The sequence below is a fragment of the Cetorhinus maximus genome, chromosome 11, assembly GCF_964194155.1.
Source record: "Cetorhinus maximus chromosome 11, sCetMax3.hap1.1, whole genome shotgun sequence".
In the NCBI taxonomy this organism is placed as follows: domain Eukaryota; kingdom Metazoa; phylum Chordata; class Chondrichthyes; order Lamniformes; family Cetorhinidae; genus Cetorhinus; species Cetorhinus maximus.
Window position 1 is genome coordinate 123,390,720 of NC_135889.1, and position 15,899 is coordinate 123,406,618.

Here is a 15,899-nt window from a genome sequence, read left to right on the forward strand (position 1 = left end):
GAGTCGTTGAGTGAGTGAGTGAGTCGGTGAGTGAGTGAGTGAGTGGGTAAGTGAGTCGGAGAGTGAGTCGGTGAGTGAGTGAGTCGGAGAGTGAGTCGGTGAGTGAGTGAGTCGGTGAGTGAGTCGGTGAGTGAGTCGGTGAGTGAGTCGGTGAGTCAGTGAGTGAGTCGGTGAGTCAGTGAGTGAGTCGGTGAGAGAGTGGGTGAGTGGGTGAGTGAGTGAGTGAGTCGGTGAGTCGGTGAGAGAGTGAGTGAGTGAGTGAGTTAGTGAGTGAGTGAGTCGGTGAGTGAGTAAGTGAGTTAGTGAGTGAGTGAGTTAGTGAGTGAGTGAGTCGGTGAGTGAGTGAGTGAGTGAGTCGGTGAGTGAGTGAGTGAGTTAGTGAATGAGTCAGTGAGTGAGTGAGTCCATCAGTGAGTGAGTCAGTGAGTGAGTCGTTGAGTGAGTGGGTGAGTGAGTGAGTGGGTGAGTGTGTGAGTGGGTGAGTGAGTGAGTGAGTGAGTCGGTGATTGATTCGGTGATTGATTCAGTGAGTGAGTCGGTGAGTGAGTCGGTGAGTGAGTGAGTGAGTCGGTGAGTGAATGAGTGAGTCGGTGGGTGTGAGTGAGTGAGTGTGTCAGTGCGTGAGTCGGTGAGTGAGTCGGTGAGTGAAGCGTGAGTGAGTCGGTTAGTGAGTCGGTGAGTGAGTGAGTGAGTCGGTGAGTTTGTGAGTCGGTGAGTGAGTCGGTGAGTGAGTGAGTGAGTCGGTGAGTGAGTGATTGAGTGAGTGAATCGGTGAGTGAGTGAGTGAGTGAGTCAGTGATTGATTCGGTGATTGATTCAGTGAGTGAGTCGGTGAGTGAGTCGGTGAGTGAGTCGGTGAGTGAGTGAGTGAGTGAGTGTGAGTCGGTGAGTGAGTCGGTGAGTGAGTGTGAGTAAGTCGGTGAGTGGGTGAGTGGGTGAGTGGGTGAGTGAATGGGTGTGTGAGTGAGTGGGTGAGTGAGTGGGTGAGTGAGTGAGTCAGTGAGTGAGTCAGTGAGTTAGTGAGTTATTGAGTGAGTTAGTGAGTGAGTCGGTGAGTGAGTGAGACGGTGAGTGAGTGATTGAGTGAGTGAGTCGGTGAGTGAGTGAGTGAGTCGGTGATTGATTCAGTGAGTGAGTCGGTGAGTGAGTGAGTCGGTTAGTGAGTCGGTGAGTGAGTCGGTGAGTTTGTGAGTCGGTGAGTGAGTCGGTGAGTGAGTGAGTGAGTCGGTGAGTGAGTGATTGAGTGAGTGAATCGGTGAGTGAGTGAGTGAGTGAGTCAGTGATTGATTCGGTGATTGATTCAGTGAGCGAGTCGGTGAGTGAGTCGGTGAGTGAGTGAGTGAGTGAGTGTGAGTCGGTGAGTGAGTCGGTGAGTGAGTGTGAGTAAGTCGGTGAGTTGGTGAGTGGGTGAGTGGGTGAGTGAATGGGTGTGTGAGTGAGTGGGTGAGTGGGTGAGTGAATGGGTGAGTGAGTGAGTCAGTGAGTGAGTCAGTGAGTTAGTGAGTTATTGAGTGAGTTAGTGAGTGAGTCGGTGAGTGAGTGAGACGGTGAGTGAGTGATTGAGTGAGTGAGTCGGTGAGTGAGTGAGTGAGTCGGTGATTGATTCAGTGAGTGAGTCGGTGAGTGAGTCGGCGAGTGAGTGAGTGAGTCGGTGAGTGAGTCGGTGAGTGAGTGAGTGAGTCAGTGAGTCGGTGAGTGAGTGAGTGAGTCGGTGAGTGAGTCGGTGAGTGAGTGAGTGAGTGAGTGAGTCGGTGAGTGAGTCGGTGAGTGAGTGAGTGAGTCGGTGAGTGAGTCGGTGAGTGAGTCGGTGAGTGAGTCGGTGAGTTGGTGAGTGGGTGAGTGAGTGGGTGTGTGAGTGAGTGACTGCATGAGTGAGTGAGTCTGTGAGTGAGTCGGTGAGTGAGTGTGAGTGAGTCGGTGAGTTGGTGAGTTGGTGAGTGAGTGTGTGAGTCAGTGAGTGAGTCAGTGAGTTAGTGAGTTAGTGAGTTATTGAGTGAGTTAGTGAGTGAGTAGGTGAGTGAGTGAGTGGGTGAGTGAGTGAGTGAGTGGGTGAGTGAGTGAGTGAGTGTGTGAGTGGGTGTGTGAGTGGGTGAGTGGGTGAGTGAGTGGGTGGCTGAGTGAGTGAGTGAGTGGGTGTGAGTGAGTGTGTGTGAGTGAGTGGGTGTAAGTGAGTGGGCGAGTGAGTGAGTGGGTGAGTGAGTGGGTGAGTGGGTAGGTGAGTGAGTGAGTGAGTGAGTGAGCGGGTGAGTGAGTGAGCGGGTGCGTGAGTGAGTGGGTGAGTGAGTGAGTGGGTGAGTGAGTGGGTAAGTGAGTGAGTGGGTTAGTGAGTGAGTGAGTGGGTGAGTGAATGAGTGGGTGAGTGAGTGGGTGTGTGAGTGAGTGAGTGAGAGTGGGTGAGTGAATGAGTGGGTGAGTGAGTGGGTGAGTGAGTGGGTGAGTGAGTGAGTGGGTTAGTGAGTGAGTGGGTTAGTGAGTGAGTGAGTGGATGAGTGAATGAGTGGGCGAGTGAGTGGGTGAGTTAGTAAGTGGGTGAGTGAGTGAGTGGTTGAGTGAGTGTGTCGGTGAGTGAGTGAGTGGGTGAGTGAGTGGGTTGGTGAGTGAGTGTGTCGGTGAGTGAGTCGGTGATTGAATCGGTGAGTGAGTGGATGAGTTGGTGAGTGAGTCGTTGAGTGAGTGCGTGATTGAGTGGATGAGAGAGTCGGTGAGTGAGTCGGTGAGTGAGTGAGTGAGTCGGTGAGTGAGTCGGTGATTGAGTGAGTGAGTGAGTCGGTGAGTGAGTCGGTGAGTGAGTGGGTGAGTGAGTCGGTGAGTGAGTGGGTGAGTGAGTCGGTGAGTGAGTGAGTGAGTGGGTGAGTGAGTCGGTGAGTGAGTGAGTGAGTGGGTGAGTGAGTCGGAGAGTGAGTCGGTGAGTGAGTGAGTCGGAGAGTGAGTCGGTGAGTGAGTGAGTCGGTGAGTGAGTCGGTGAGTGAGTCGGTGAGTGAGTCGGTGAGTCAGTGAGTGAGTCGGTGAGTCAGTGAGTGAGTCGGTGAGAGAGTGGGTGAGTGGGTGAGTGAGTGAGTGAGTCGGTGAGTCGGTGAGAGAGTGAGTGAGTGAGTGAGTTAGTGAGTGAGTGAGTCGGTGAGTGAGTAAGTGAGTTAGTGAGTGAGTGAGTTAGTGAGTGAGTGAGTCGGTGAGTGAGTGAGTGAGTGAGTGAGTCGGTGAGTGAGTGAGTGAGTTAGTGAATGAGTCAGTGAGTGAGTGAGTCCATCAGTGAGTGAGTCAGTGAGTGAGTCGTTGAGTGAGTCGTTGAGTGAGTGGGTGAGTGAGTGAATGGGTGAGTGTGTGAGTGGGTGAGTGAGTGAGTGAGTGAGTCGGTGATTGATTCGGTGATTGATTCAGTGAGTGAGTCGGTGAGTGAGTCGGTGAGTGAGTGAGTGAGTCGGTGAGTGAATGAGTGAGTCGGTGGGTGTGAGTGAGTGAGTGTGTCAGTGCGTGAGTCGGTGAGTGAGTCGGTGAGTGAAGCGTGAGTGAGTCGGTTAGTGAGTCGGTGAGTGAGTGAGTGAGTCGGTGAGTTTGTGAGTCGGTGAGTGAGTCGGTGAGTGAGTGAGTGAGTCGGTGAGTGAGTGAGTGAGTCGGTGAGTGAGTGATTGAGTGAGTGAATCGGTGAGTGAGTGAGTGAGTGAGTCAGTGATTGATTCGGTGATTGATTCAGTGAGTGAGTCGGTGAGTGAGTCGGTGAGTGAGTGAGTGAGTGAGTGTGAGTCGGTGAGTGAGTCGGTGAGTGAGTGTGAGTAAGTCGGTGAGTGGGTGAGTGGGTGAGTGGGTGAGTGAATGGGTGTGTGAGTGAGTGGGTGAGTGAGTGGGTGAGTGAGTGAGTCAGTGAGTGAGTCAGTGAGTTAGTGAGTTATTGAGTGAGTTAGTGAGTGAGTCGGTGAGTGAGTGAGACGGTGAGTGAGTGATTGAGTGAGTGAGTCGGTGAGTGAGTGAGTGAGTCGGTGATTGATTCAGTGAGTGAGTCGGTGAGTGAGTCGGTGAGTGAGTGAGTCGGTGAGTGAGTCGGTGAGTGAGTGTGAGTAAGTCGGTGAGTTGGTGAGTGGGTGAGTGAGTGGGTGAGTGAGTGAGTGACTGCGTGAGTGAGTGAGTCTGTGAGTGAGTCGGTGAGTGAGTGTGAGTGAGTCGGTGAGTTGGTGAGTTGGTGAGTGAGTGAGTCAGTGAGTGAGTCAGTGAGTTAGTGAGTTAGTGAGTTATTGAGTGAGTTAGTGAGTGAGTAGGTGAGTGAGTTTGTGGGTGAGTGAGTGAGTGGGTGAGTGAGTGAGTGAGTGAGTGAGTGAGTGTGTGAGTGGGTGTGTGAGTGGGTGTGTGTGGGTGTGTGAGTGGGTGAGTGGGTGAGTGAGTGGGTGGCTGAGTGAGTGAGTGAGTGGGTGTGAGTGAGTGTGTGTGAGTGAGTGGGTGTAAGTGAGTGGGCGAGTGAGTGAGTGAGTGGGTGAGTGAGTGGGTGAGTGGGTGGGTGAGTGAGTGAGTGAGTGAGTGAGTGAGTGAGTGAGTGAGTGGGTGAGTGAGTGAGCGGGTGCGTGAGTGAGCAGGTGCGTGAGTGAGTGGGTGAGTGAGTGGGTAAGTGAGTGAGTGGGTTAGTGAGTGAGTGAGTGGGTGAGTGAATGAGTGGGTGAGTGAGTGGGTGTGTGAGTGAGTGAGTGAGAGTGGGTGAGTGAATGAGTGGGTGAGTGAGTGGGTGAGTGAGTGGGTTAGTGAGTGAGTGGGTTAGTGAGTGAGTGAGTGGGTGAGTGAATGAGTGGGCGAGTGAGTGGGTGAGTTAGTAAGTGGGTGAGTGAGTGAGTGGTTGAGTGAGTGTGTCGGTGAGTGAGTGAGTGGGTGAGTGAGTGTGTCGGTGAGTGAGTGTGTCGGAGAGTGAGTCGGTGATTGAATCGGTGAGTGAGTGGATGAGTCGGTGAGTGAGTCGTTGAGTGAGTGAGTGATTGAGTGGATGAGAGAGTCGGTGAGTGAGTCGGTGAGTGAGTGAGTGAGTCGGTGAATGAGTCGGTGATTGAGTGAGTGAGTGAGTCGGTGAGTGAGTCGGTGAGTGAGTGGGTGAGTGAGTCGGTGAGTGAGTCGTTGAGTGAGTGAGTGAGTCGGTGAGTGAGTGAGTGAGTGGGTGAGTGAGTCGGAGAGTGAGTCGGTGAGTGAGTGAGTCGGAGAGTGAGTCGGTGAGTGAGTGAGTCGGTGAGTGAGTGAGTCGGTGAGTGAGTCGGTGAGTGAGTGAGTCGGTTAGTGAGTCGGTGAGTGAGTCGGTGAGTCAGTGAGTGAGTCGGTGAGTCAGTGAGTGAGTCGGTGAGAGAGTGGGTGAGTGAGTGAGTGAATCGGTGAGTCGGTGAGAGAGTGAGTGAGTGAGTTAGTGAGTGAGTGAGTCGGTGAGTGAGTAAGTGAGTTAGTGAGTGAGTGAGTTAGTGAGTGAGTGAGTCGGTGAGTGAGTGAGTGAGTGAGTCGGTGAGTGAGTGAGTGAGTTAGTGAATGAGTCAGTGAGTGAGTGAGTCCATCAGTGAGTGAGTCGGTGAGTGAGTCGTTGAGTGAGTGGGTGAGTGAGTGAGTGAGTGGGTGAGTGTGAGTGAGTGGGTAAGTGAGTGAGTGAGTGAGTCGGTGATTGATTCGGTGATTGATTCAGTGAGTGAGTCGGTGAGTGAGTGAGTCGGTGAGTGAGTCGGTGAGTGAGTGTAAGTCGGTGAGTTGGTGAGTGGGTGAGTGAGTGGGTGTGTGTGAGTGACTGCGTGAGTGAGTGAGTCTGTGAGTGAGTCGGTGAGTGAGTGAGTGAGTCGGTGAGTTGGTGAGTGAGTGTGTGAGTCAGTGAGTGAGTCAGTGAGTTAGTGAGTTAGTGAGTTATTGAGTGAGTTAGTGAGTGAGTAGGTGAGTGAGTGAGTGAGTCGGTGAGTGAGTGAGTGAGTCGGTGAGTGAGTGAGTGAGTCAGTGAGTGAGTCAGTCAGTGCGTGAGTCGGTGAGTGAGTGCGTGAGTGAGTGAGTGAGTGAGTGCATCAGTGAGTTAGTGTCAGTGAGTTAGTGTCAGCGAGTGAGTCGGTGAGTGAATGAGTGAGTGGGTGGGTGAGTGAGTGAGTGGGTCGGTGAGTGAGTGAGTCGGTGAGTGAGTGAGTCGGTGAGTGAGTGAGTCGGTGAGTGAGTGAGTCAGTGAGTGAGTGAGTCGGTGAGTGAATGAGTCGTTGAGTGAGTGAGTCGGTGAGTGAGTGAGTCGGTGAGTGAGTGAGTCAGTGAGTGAGTCGGTGAGTGAGACGGTGAGTGAGTGAGTCGGGGAGTGAGTGAGTGAGTCCGTGAGTGAGTGAGTGAGTGAGTGAGTTAGTGAGTTAGTGAGTCGGTGAGTGAGTCGGTGATTGAGTGAGTGAGTCGGGGAGTGAGTGAGTGAGTCCATGAGTGAGTGAGTTAGTGAGTTAGTGAGTCGGTGAGTGATTCGGTGAGTCAGTGAGTGAGTGATTGAGTCGGTGAGTGAGTCGGTGAGTGAGTGAGTCGGTGAGTGAGTGGGTGAGTCAGTGAGTGAGTGAGTGAGTCGGTGAGTGAGTCGGTGAGTGAGTGGGTGAGAGTTTGTGAGTGAGTTTGTGAGTGAGTGAGTGAGTTGGTGAGTGAGTCGGTGAGTGATTGAGTGAGTTGGTGAGTGAGTTAGTGAGTGAGTGAGTCGGTGAGTGAGCCGCTGAGTCAGTGAGTGAGTGAGTCGGTGAGTGAGTGAGTGAGTCGGTGAGTGAGTGAGTGATTTAGTGAGTGAGTTAGTGGGAGAGTGAGTCGGTGAGTGAGTCAGTGACTGAGTTAGTGAGTTAGTGAGTGAGTTAGTGAGTGAGTTAGTGAGTGAGTTAGTGAGTGATTAAGTCGGTGAGTGTGTCGGTGAGTGAGTGAGTGAGTTGGTGAGTGAGTCCGTGAGTGCGTGAGTCGGTGAGTGGGTGAGTGAGTGAGTGGGTGAGTGAGTGGGTGAGTGAGTGATTGGGTGAGTGAGTGGGTGAGTGAGTGAGTGAGTCGGTGAGTGAGTTGGTGATTGAGTGTGAGTGGGTGAGTGAGTGTGTGAGTGAGTCGGTGAGTGAGTTAGTGATTGAGTGAGTGAGTGAGTGAGTGAGTGGGTGAGGGAGTGAGTCGGTGATTGAGTGAGTGGGTGAGTGAGTGGGTCGGTGAGTGAGTTTGTCGGTGTGTGAGTCGGTGATTGAATCGGTGAGTGAGTGAGTGGATGTCGGTGAGTGAGTCGGTGAGTGAGTGAGTGGGTGAGTGAGTGGGTGAGTGAGTGGGTGAGTGAGTCGGTGAGTGAGTTGGTGATTGAGTGAGTGAGTGAGTTGGTTAGTGAGTCGGTGAGTGAGTGAGTGAGTCGGTGAGTGAGTTGGTGTTTGAGTGAGGGAGTGAGTCGGTGAGTGAGTGAGTGAGTCGTTGAGTGAGTCGTTGAGTGAGTCGGTGAGTGAGTCGGTGATTGAGTGAGTGAGTGAGTTGGTGAGTGAGTGAGTGAATGAGTCGGTGAAAGAGTCATTGAGTGAGTGAGTCGGTGAGTGAGTCGGTGAGTGAGTGAGTGTCGGTGAGTGAGTGATTGAGTGAGTGAGTCGGTGAGTGTGAGTGAGTGAGTCAGTGAGTCAGTGAGTTAGTGAGTGAGTTAGTGAGTGAGTGAGTCGGTGATTGATTCGGTGAGTGAGTCGGTGAGTGAGTCGGTGAGTGAGTCGGTAAGTGAGTCGGTGATTGAGTGAGTGAGTCAGAGTGAGTGGGTGAGTGAGTGTGAGTGAGTCGGTGGGTGTGAGTGAGTGAGTCGGTGAGTGAATGAGTCGGTGAGTGAGTGAGTCGGTGAGTGAGTGAGTCGGTGTGTGAGTGAGTCGGTGAGTGAGTGAGTCGGTGAGTGAGTGAGTCGGTGAGTGATTGAGTCGGTGAGTGAGTGAGTCGGTGAGTGAGTGTGTCGGCGTGTGAGTGAGTCGGTGAGTGAGTAAGTCGGTGAGTGAGTGAGTCGGTGAGTGAGTGAGTCGGTGAGTGTGAGTGAGTGAGTGAGTGAGTGAGTCAGTGAGTTAGTGAGTGAGTTAGTGAGTGAGTGAGTCGGTGATTGATTCGGTGAGTGAGTCGGTGAGTGAGTCGGTGAGTGAGTATGTGAGTGAGTCGGTAAGTGAGTCGGTGATTGAGTGAGTGAGTCAGAGTGAGTGGTTGAGTGAGTCGGTGAGTGAGTCGGTGGGTGAGTGAGTCGGTGGGTGAGTGAGTCGGTGAGTGAGTGAGTCTGTGAGTGAGAGTCGGTGAGTGAGTGAGTCGGTGAGTGAGTGTGTCGGTGTGTGAGTGAGTCGGTTAGTGAGTGAGTCGGTGAGTGAGTGAGTCGGTTAGTGAGTGAGTCGGTTAGTGAGTGAGTCGGTGAGTGAGTGTGTCGGTGTGTGAGTGAGTCGTTGAGTGAGTGAGTCGGTGAGTGAGTCGTTGAGTCAGAGTGAGTGAGTCGGTGAGTGAGTGATTGAGTTGGTGAGTGAGTTAGTGAGTGTGTGTGGTGAGTGAGTCGTTGAGTCAGTGAGTGAGTGAGTGAGTCGGTGAGTGAGTGAGTGAGTCGGTGAATGAGTGAGTCAATGAGTGAGTGAGTGAGTCGGTGAGTGAGTTAGTGAGTGAGTTAGTGAGTGAGTTAGTGGGAGAGTGAGTCGGTGAGAGAGTCGGTGAGTGAGTGAGTCGGTGAGTGAGTGAGTGAGTCGGTGAGTGAGTGAGTGAGTCAGTGAGTGAGTTAGTGGGAGAGTGAGTCGGTGAGTGTGTCGGTGAGTGAGTGAGTGAGTCGGTGAGTGCGTGAGTCAGTGAGTGAGTGAGTCGGTGAGTGAGTGAGTGGGTGAGTGAGTGATTGGGTGAGTGAGTGGGTGAGTGAGTGAGTGAGTCGGTGAGTGAGTTGGTGATTGAGTGAGTGTGAGTGGGTGAGTGAGTGTGTGAGTGAGTCGGTGAGTGAGTTAGTGATTGAGTGAGTGAGTGAGTGAGTGAGTGAGGGAGTGAGTCGGTGATTGAGTGAGTGGGTGAGTGAGTGGGTCGGTGAGTGAGTTTGTCGGTGTGTGAGTCGGTGATTGAATCGGTGAGTGAGTGAGTGGATGTCGGTGAGTGAGTCGGTGAGTGAGTGAGTGGGTGTGAGTGGGTGAGTGAGTGGGTGAGTGAGTCGGTGAGTGAGTTGGTGATTGAGTGAGTGAGTGAGTTGGTGAGTGAGTCGGTGAGTGAGTGAGTGAGTCGGTGAGTGAGTTGGTGTTTGAGTGAGGGAGTGAGTCGGTGAGTGAGTGAGTGAGTCGTTGAGTGAGTCGGTGAGTGAGTCGGTGATTGAGTGAGTGAGTGAGTTGGTGAGTGAGTGAGTGAATGAGTCGGTGAAAGAGTCATTGAGTGAGTGAGTGAGTCGGTGAGTGAGTCAGTGAGTGAGTCTAGAGTGACTGAGTCAGTGAGTCGATGAGTGTGTGAGGGAGTGAGTGCACGAGTGATCGGTGAGTGAGTCAGTGAGTCAGTGAGTCAGTGAGTGAGTGAGTGAGTCAGTGAGTGAGTCGCTGAGTGAGTGAGTGTGAGTCAGTGAGTGAGTCAGTCAGTGCGTGAGTCGGTGTGTGAGTGAGTGCGTGAGTGAGTGAGTGAGTCAGTGAGTGAGTCGATGAGTGTGTGAGTGAGTCAGAGTGAGTGGGTGAGTGAGTGTGAGTGAGTCGGTGGGTGAGTGAGTGAGTGAGTCGGTGAGTGAGTGAGTCGGTGAGTGAGTGAGTAGGTGAGTGAGTGAGTCGGTGAGTGTGAGTCGGTGAGTGAGTGAGTGAGTGAGTGAGTGTGTCGGTGTATGAGTGAGTCGGGGAGTGAGTGAGTCGGTGAGTGAGTGAGTCGGTGAGTGAGTGAGTCAGTGAGTGAGTGAGTCAGTGAGTGAGTCGGTGAGTGAGACGGTGAGTGAGTGAGTGAGTCGGGGAGTGAGTGAGTGAGTCCGTGAGTGAGTGAGTGAGTTAGTGAGTCGGTGAGTGAGTCGGCGATTGAGTGAGTGAGTCGGGGAGTGAGTGAGTGAGTCCATGAGTGAGTGAGTTAGTGAGTCAGTGAGTGAGTGAGTCGGTGAGTGAGTCGGTGAGTGAGTGAGTGGGTGAGTCAGTGAGTGAGTGAGTGAGTCGATGAGTGAGTGGGTGAGTGAGTTTGTGAGTGAGTGAGTGAGTTGGTGAGTGAGTCGGTGAGTGATTGAGTGAGCTGGTGAGTGAGTTAGTGAGTGAATGAGTCGGTGAGTGAGTCGTTGAGTCAGTGAGTGAGTGAGCCGATGAGTGAGTGAGTGAGTCGGTGAATGAGTGAGTCAGTGAGTGAGTGAGTGAGTCAGTGAGTGAGTGAGTGAGTCGGTGAGTGAGTGAGTTAGTGAGTGAGTTAGTGGGAGAGTGAGTCGGTGAGTGAGTCAGTGAGTGAGTTAGTGAGTTAGTGAGTTAGTGAGTGAGTTAGTGAGTGAGTTAGTGAGTGATTAAGTCGGTGAGTGTGTCGGTGAGTTGGTGAGTGAGTCCGTGAGTGAGTGAGTGAGTCGGTGGGTGGGTGAGTGAGTGAGTCGGTGAGTGAGTGAGTGGGTGAGTGAGTGTGAGTCGGTGAGTGAGTCGTTGAGTGAGAGAGTCGGTGAGTGAGTGGGTGAGTTAGTGTGTGAGTGAGTCGGTGAGTGAGTTAGTGATTGAGTGAGTGAGTGAGTCGGTGAGTGAATTGGTGATTGAGTGAGTGAGTGAGTTGGTCAGTGAGTTAGTGAGTGAGTCGGTGAATGAGTGAGTCAGTGAGTGAGTAAGTTAGTCAGTGAGTGAGTGAGTCGGTGCATGAATCGATGAGTGAGTGAGTCAGTGAGTGAGTCGGTGAGTGAGTGAGTGAGTGAGTCGGTGAGCGAGTCGGTGAGCGAGTCGGTGAGCGAGTCAGTGAGCGAGTAAGTGAGCGAGTCAGTGAGCGAGTCGGTGAGTGTGTGAGTCGGTGAGTGTGTGAGTCGGTGAGTCAGTGAGTGAGTCAGTGAGTTAGTAAGTTAGTGAGTGAGTTAGTGAGTGAGTTAGTGAGTGATTAAGTCGGTGAGTGAGTCGGTGAGTGAGTGAGTGAGTTGGTGAGTGAGTCCGTGAGTGAGTGAGTGAGTTAATCGGTGAGTGGGGGAGTGAGTGAGTCGGTGAGTGAGTCGTTGAGTCAGTGAGTGAGTGAGTCGGTGAGTGAGTCGGTGAATGAGTGAGTCAGTGAGTGAGTCAGTCGGTGAGTGAGTGAGTTAGTGAGTGAGTTAGTGGGAGAGTGAGTCTGTGAGTGTGTCGGTGAGTGAGTGAGTGAGTCGGTGAGTGAGTGATTGAGTCAGTGAGTCAGTGAGTTAGTGAGTGAGTTAGTGAGTGAGTGAGTCGGTGATTGATTCGGTGAGTGAGTCGGTGAGTGAGTCGGTGAGTGAGTCGGTGAGTGAGTCGGTAAGTGAGTCGGTGATTGAGTGAGTGAGTCAGAGTGAGTGGGTGAGTGAGTGTGAGTGAGTCGGTGGGTGTGAGTGAGTGAGTCGGTGAGTGAATGAGTCGGTGAGTGAGTGAGTCGGTGAGTGAGTGAGTCGGTGTGTGAGTGAGTCGGTGAGTGAGTGAGTCGGTGAGTGAGTGAGTCGGTGAGTGATTGAGTCGGTGAGTGAGTGAGTCGGTGAGTGAGTGTGTCAGCGTGTGAGTGAGTCGGTGAGTGAGTGAGTCGGTGAGTGAGTGAGTCGGTGAGTGTGATTGAGTGAGTAAGTCAGTGAGTGAGTGAGTGAGTGAGTGAGTCAGTGAGTCAGTGAGTTAGTGAGTGAGTGAGTCGGTGAGTGAGTGAGTCGGTGAGTGAGTGAGTCGGTGAGTGAGTGAGTCGGTGAGTGTGATTGAGTGAGTGAGTCAGTGAGTGAGTGAGTGAGTCAGTGAATCAGTGAGTTAGTGAGTGAGTGAGTCAGTGAGTCAGTGAGTTAGTGAGTGAGTTAGTGAGTGAGTGAGTCGGTGATTGATTCGGTGAGTGAGTCGGTGAGTGAGTCGGTGAGTGAGTATGTGAGTGAGTCGGTAAGTGAGTCGGTGATTGAGTGAGTGAGTCAGAGTGAGTGGTTGAGTGAGTGTGAGTGAGTCGGTGGGTGAGTGAGTCGGTGGGTGAGTGAGTGAGTCGTTGAGTGAGTGAGTCTGTGAGTGAGAGTCGGTGAGTGAGTGAGTCGGTGAGTGAGTGTGTCGGTGTGTGAGTGAGTCGGTTAGTGAGTGAGTCGGTGAGTGAGTGAGTCGGTTAGTGAGTGAGTCGGTTAGTGAGTGAGTCGGTGAGTGAGTGTGTCGGTGTGTGAGTGAGTCGTTGAGTGAGTGAGTCGGTGAGTGAGTCGTTGAGTCAGAGTGAGTGAGTCGGTGAGTGAGTGATTGAGTTGCTGAGTGAGTTAGTGAGTGTGTGTTGGTGAGTGAGTCGTTGAGTCAGTGAGTGAGTGAGTGAGTCGGTGAGTGAGTGAGTGAGTGAGTCGGTGAATGAGTGAGTCAATGAGTGAGTGAGTGAGTGAGTCGGTGAGTGAGTTAGTGAGTGAGATAGTGAGTGAGTTAGTGGGAGAGTGAGTCGGTGAGTGAGTGGGTGAGTCAGTGATTGAGTGAGTGAGTCGGTGAGTGAGTGGGTGAGTGAGTTTGTGAGTGAGTGAGTGAGTTGGTGAGTGAGTCGGTGAGTGAGTGAGTGAGTTGGTGAGTGAGTTAGTGAGTGAGTGAGTCGGAGAGTGAGTCGTTGAGTCAGTGAGTGAGTGAGTGAGTCGGTGAGTGTGAGTGAGTCGGTGAATGAGTGAGTCAGTGAGTGAGTGAGTGAGTCGGTGAGTGAGTGAGTGAGTTAGTGAATGAGTCAGTGAGTGAGTGAGTCCATCAGTGAGTGAGTCGGTGAGTGAGTCGTTGAGTGAGTGGGTGAGTGAGTGAGTGGGTGAGTGTGAGTGAGTGGGTGAGTGAGTGAGTGAGTGAGTCGGTGATTGATTCGGTGATTGATTCAGTGAGTGAGTCGGTGAGTGAGTGAGTCGGTGAGTGAGTCGGTGAGTGAGTGTAAGTCGGTGAGTTGGTGAGTGGGTGAGTGAGTGGGTGTGTGTGAGTGACTGCGTGAGTGAGTGAGTCTGTGAGTGAGTCGGTGAGTGAGTGAGTGAGTCGGTGAGTTGGTGAGTGAGTGTGTGAGTCAGTGAGTGAGTCAGTGAGTTAGTGAGTTAGTGAGTTATTGAGTGAGTTAGTGAGTGAGTAGGTGAGTGAGTGAGTGAGTCGGTGAGTAAGTGAGTGAGTCGGTGAGTGAGTGAGTGAGTCAGTGAGTGAGTCAGTCAGTGCGTGAGTCGGTGAGTGAGTGCGTGAGTGAGTGAGTGAGTGAGTGCATCAGTGAGTTAGTGTCAGTGAGTTAGTGTCAGTGAGTGAGTCGGTGAGTGAATGAGTGAGTGGGTGGGTGAGTGAGTGAGTGGGTCGGTGAGTGAGTGAGTCGGTGAGTGAGTGAGTCGGTGAGTGAGTGAGTCGGTGAGTGAGTGAGTCAGTGAGTGAGTGAGTCGGTGAGTGAATGAGTCGTTGAGTGAGTGAGTCGGTGAGTGAGTGAGTCGGTGAGTGAGTGAGTCAGTGAGTGAGTCGGTGAGTGAGACGGTGAGTGAGTGAGTCGGGGAGTGAGTGAGTGAGTCCGTGAGTGAGTGAGTGAGTGAGTTAGTGAGTTAGTGAGTCGGTGAGTGAGTCGGTGATTGAGTGAGTGAGTCGGGGAGTGAGTGAGTGAGTCCATGAGTGAGTGAGTTAGTGAGTTAGTGAGTCGGTGAGTGAGTCGGTGAGTCAGTGAGTGAGTGATTGAGTCGGTGAGTGAGTCGGTGAGTGAGTGAGTCGGTGAGTGAGTGGGTGAGTCAGTGAGTGAGTGAGTGAGTCGGTGAGTGAGTCGGTGAGTGAGTGGGTGAGAGTTTGTGAGTGAGTTTGTGAGCGAGTGAGTGAGTTGGTGAGTGAGTCGGTGAGTGATTGAGTGAGTTGGTGAGTGAGTTAGAGTGAGTGAGTCGGTGAGTGAGCCGCTGAGTCAGTGAGTGAGTGAGTCGGTGAGTGAGTGAGTGAGTCGGTGAGTGAGTGAGTGATTTAGTGAGTGAGTTAGTGGGAGAGTGAGTCGGTGAGTGAGTCAGTGACTGAGTTAGTGAGTTAGTGAGTGAGTTAGTGAGTGAGTTAGTGAGTGAGTTAGTGAGTGATTAAGTCGGTGAGTGTGTCGGTGAGTGAGTGAGTGAGTTGGTGAGTGAGTCCGTGAGTGCGTGAGTCGGTGAGTGGGTGAGTGAGTGAGTGGGTGAGTGAGTGGGTGAGTGAGTGATTGGGTGAGTGAGTGGGTGAGTGAGTGAGTGAGTCGGTGAGTGAGTTGGTGATTGAGTGTGAGTGGGTGAGTGAGTGTGTGAGTGAGTCGGTGAGTGAGTTAGTGATTGAGTGAGTGAGTGAGTGAGTGAGTGGGTGAGGGAGTGAGTGGGTGAGTGAGTGGGTCGGTGAGTGAGTTTGTCGGTGTGTGAGTCGGTGATTGAATCGGTGAGTGAGTGAGTGGATGTCGGTGAGTGAGTCGGTGAGTGAGTGAGTGGGTGAGTGAGTGGGTGAGTGAGTGGGTGAGTGAGTCGGTGAGTGAGTTGGTGATTGAGTGAGTGAGTGAGTTGGTGAGTGAGTCGGTGAGTGAGTGAGTGAGTCGGTGAGTGAGTTGGTGTTTGAGTGAGGGAGTGAGTCGGTGAGTGAGTGAGTGAGTCGTTGAGTGAGTCGGTGAGTGAGTCGGTGATTGAGTGAGTGAGTGAGTTGGTGAGTGAGTGAGTGAATGAGTCGGTGAAAGAGTCATTGAGTGAGTGAGTCGGTGAGTGAGTCGGTGAGTGAGTGAGTGAGTCGGTGAGTGAGTGATTGAGTGAGTGAGTCGGTGAGTGTGAGTGTGTGAGTCAGTGAGTCAGTGAGTTAGTGAGTGAGTTAGTGAGTGAGTGAGTCGGTGATTGATTCGGTGAGTGAGTCGGTGAGTGAGTCGGTGAGTGAGTCGGTGAGTGAGTCGGTAAGTGAGTCGGTGATTGAGTGAGTGAGTCAGAGTGAGTGGGTGAGTGAGTGTGAGTGAGTCGGTGGGTGTGAGTGAGTGAGTCGGTGAGTGAATGAGTCGGTGAGTGAGTGAGTCGGTGAGTGAGTGAGTCGGTGTGTGAGTGAGTCGGTGAGTGAGTGAGTCGGTGAGTGAGTGAGTCGGTGAGTGATTGAGTCGGTGAGTGAGTGAGTCGGTGAGTGAGTGTGTCAGCGTGTGACTGAGTCGGTGAGTGAGTGAGTCGGTGAGTGAGTCGGTGAGTGAGTGAGTCGGTGAGTGTGATTGAGTGAGTGAGTGAGTGAGTGAGTGAGTGAGTCAGTGAGTTAGTGAGTGAGTTAGTGAGTGAGTGAGTCGGTGATTGATTCGGTGAGTGAGTCGGTGAGTGAGTCGGTGAGTGAGTATGTGAGTGAGTCGGTAAGTGAGTCGGTGATTGAGTGAGTGAGTCAGAGTGAGTGGTTGAGTGAGTCGGTGAGTGAGTCGGTGGGTGAGTGAGTCGGTGGGTGAGTGAGTGAGTCGGTGAGTGAGTGAGTCTGTGAGTGAGAGTCGGTGAGTGAGTGAGTCGGTGAGTGAGTGTGTCGGTGTGTGAGTGAGTCGGTGAGTGAGTGAGTCGGTGAGTGAGTGAGTCGGTTAGTGAGTGAGTCGGTTAGTGAGTGAGTCGGTGAGTGAGTGTGTCGGTGTGTGAGTGAGTCGTTGAGTGAGTGAGTCGGTGAGTGAGTCGTTGAGTCAGAGTGAGTGAGTCGGTGAGTGAGTGATTGAGTTGGTGAGTGAGTTAGTGAGTGTGTGTTGGTGAGTGAGTCGTTGAGTCAGTGAGTGAGTGAGTGAGTGAGGGAGTGAGTCGGTGATTGAGTGAGTGGGTGAGTGAGTGGGTCGGTGAGTGAGTTTGTCGGTGTGTGAGTCGGTGATTGAATCGGTGAGTGAGTGAGTGGATGTCGGTGAGTGAGTCGGTGAGTGAGTGAGTGGGTGAGTGAGTGGGTGAGTGAGTGGGTGAGTGAGTCGGTGAGTGAGTTGGT

At 52.6% G+C, this 15,899-nt stretch overlaps 1 protein-coding gene across 1 annotated transcript in view; it reads left to right on the plus strand.

Moving 5' to 3' along the window:
- Window positions 1-15,899, plus strand: part of spega (striated muscle enriched protein kinase a) — a 1,124,881-nt gene that overhangs the window by 820,510 nt on the left and 288,472 nt on the right. The gene's annotated exons all lie outside the window — the stretch shown is intronic.